We start from the raw sequence: 2,288 nt of genomic DNA on the forward strand, positions 1-2,288 counted from the left end.
GGCAAAAGTAGGGGGACTCATGTTTCATTGATAGGTTGGGGCAGTTGTGGGTTGGGGGCACAGAATTACTTAATTTTCATAGAATCATAGAAAATTCAGGTTGGAAGAGACCTCAGGAGATCATTGAGTTCAACCCCCTGCTCAAAGCAGAACCATCCCAGACAAGGCTGTCCACCTGGGTCTTAAAAACCTCCAAGGATGGAAATTCCACAGCCTCTCTGGGTGACCTGTTCCAGTACTTTACTACCCTCCTAATGCGGAAGTGTTTCTTAATAGCTAACCTAAATGTCCTTTGATGCAACCTGAGATCCACTGCTCCTTATTCTGGTTTCTGCCACCACCAAGAACAGTCCAGCTCCATCCTCTTTTGAACCCCCCTTCAGGTAGTTAAAGGCTGCTATTAAATCCCCCCTCAGCCTTCTCTTATCCAGACTAAATAAGCCCAGTTTTCTCAGCTTCTCCTCAGAAGTCATGTGCCCCAACCCCGAACCATTTTTGTTGTGCTCCACTGGACTCTCTCCAATCCGTCCACATCCTTTCTGTAGTGGGATGGGGGTGGAACAGAAACTGAACACAGTACTCCAGATGCGACCTGTGCCAAATGGAGGAGAATAATTACTTCCATCTATTTCCTGGCATTGCTCCTACTAATGCAACCCAGTATGCTGTTAGCCTCCTTTACAACAAAGGCATGCTGTTGTCTTATATTCGGCTTATTGTCCACCATAACCCCCAGGGCCTTTTCTGCAGAGCTACTGCTTAGTCAGTTGGTCCCCAGCCTGTACCGGTGCGTGGGGTTCATAGATGCTAGGGTCAGAAGGGACCTCAAAGGATCATTGAGTCTGACCCCCTGCCTGGGCAGGAAAAAGTGCTGGGGTCATGTGACCCCAGCCAGGTGCTTGTCCAGTCTCCTCTTGAAGACCCCCCAAGTAGCGGGGAGCACCACATCCCTCAGAAGCCCATTCCAGATTCTGGCAACTCTAACCACGAAGAAGTTCTTTCAAGTGTCCAACCTAAGTCTACTCTCTATCCACTTGTGGCCATTGTTTCTGGTTATGCCAAGGGGTGCTCTGGTAAACAGAGAATCTCCTATTCCCTGCCGCACCCCACCGGTGAATTTGTATCCTGCCACAAGATCCCCACTCAGCCTTCTCTTGCAGAGGCTGAAAAGGTCCAGGTCCCTTAGCCTTTCCTTCCCTGCAGGCCTCTAACCCTCCTCTGGATACTCTCAAAGTTGTCCAGGTCCTTTTTACATTGCGGCACCCAGAATTGGATGCAGTACTCCAGCTGCAGCCTGACCAGTGTCAGGATGGTCATTGACCAGGAACGCTGATGGAACAGTGGCCAGGATGGTCATTGTTTCATCCTAAGTGCGGCACTTTGAATTTGTTCTTATTAAACTTTATGGAATTTCTCCTGGTCTAATCCTCCAATTCATCCTCCAATTTCTGGGGAGAAGCTGGAAACTAAAAACCATGAAGAGCACTTGTACAGTTCTGTGTAATTTGATGTCAGCTGGGTCCTCCAGTGAGAATTGTTGCAGCCAGGACATAATCATCATATACATTGCAGAGAGTTGGCAGAATGGCTTGCTGGGCACACCCTATGACTAGGATTTCGAAACCAGCAAGAAACAGACCAGAACCCATGTAATCCCTTAAAAACAAACAAACAACCCTTCTGATTTCTTGGCTAATCTGATTCAGGAATTTGGCACTCTGGGCATTAGATCACACTGTTTCGTCTCATCTAATCTCAGTGGAACCTAAGTTGCAGAGCGGGGAACTGCATTGGCAGAAAAACCCCACATAATTTTGTTCTCCTTGTACACCACTTTTCCCCCTTCTTTTTAAGAAACCCATACTAGATGCAAGTGGGGAAGGGCTTTAAAAGGATTTTCTGATGACAGAGCTTGTGGAAAAAACTAGCACCCAGCTTTTGTTAGCAGTTCATAAAGTATTTCAGTGTATTCCTAGAATGTCTGGACTGGCTGCTGCGTAAGTGGAGTTCTGGCTTATTTCCTTTATGATACTGTGGCCTACACTGGGTATAGGTATCAGCTGTGAGTCTATGCTGTAAATCATGAACTAGGGTGGAGACATGGGAGAGATCAACAGCACGCTGTGGTGTTATTATTCAAGTCTGGTTGTTTAGCAAAAGCTGTATTAAATTTAACAGTTAACTTGTGCCTACCTTTTTTGATAAGAGGCTTTGTTTCTCTGACTTTTTCCTTCAGGACAGGTAACCTGTTGAACTGATGAGCTACCCATACACCAGATAGACTATTA

At 46.5% G+C, this 2,288-nt stretch overlaps 1 long non-coding RNA gene across 1 annotated transcript in view; it reads right to left on the bottom strand.

Annotated features, from left to right (window-relative positions):
- Positions 1–1,728, bottom strand: part of LOC109315387 — a 4,736-nt gene extending 3,008 nt beyond the window's left edge. Inside the window, exons 1-2 of the long non-coding RNA XR_002102494.1 lie at positions 1,718–1,728; positions 757–758 (exon numbers count right to left, since the gene is read on the bottom strand). This is a non-coding gene — a long non-coding RNA (uncharacterized LOC109315387). The remainder of the gene's footprint in view (positions 1–756; positions 759–1,717) is intronic.
- Between the last annotated feature and the right edge of the window lie 560 nt (positions 1,729–2,288).

This window comes from Crocodylus porosus, unplaced genomic scaffold, assembly GCF_001723895.1.
Source record: "Crocodylus porosus isolate Cpor-Errol unplaced genomic scaffold, CroPor_comp1, whole genome shotgun sequence".
Taxonomy (NCBI): domain Eukaryota; kingdom Metazoa; phylum Chordata; order Crocodylia; family Crocodylidae; genus Crocodylus; species Crocodylus porosus.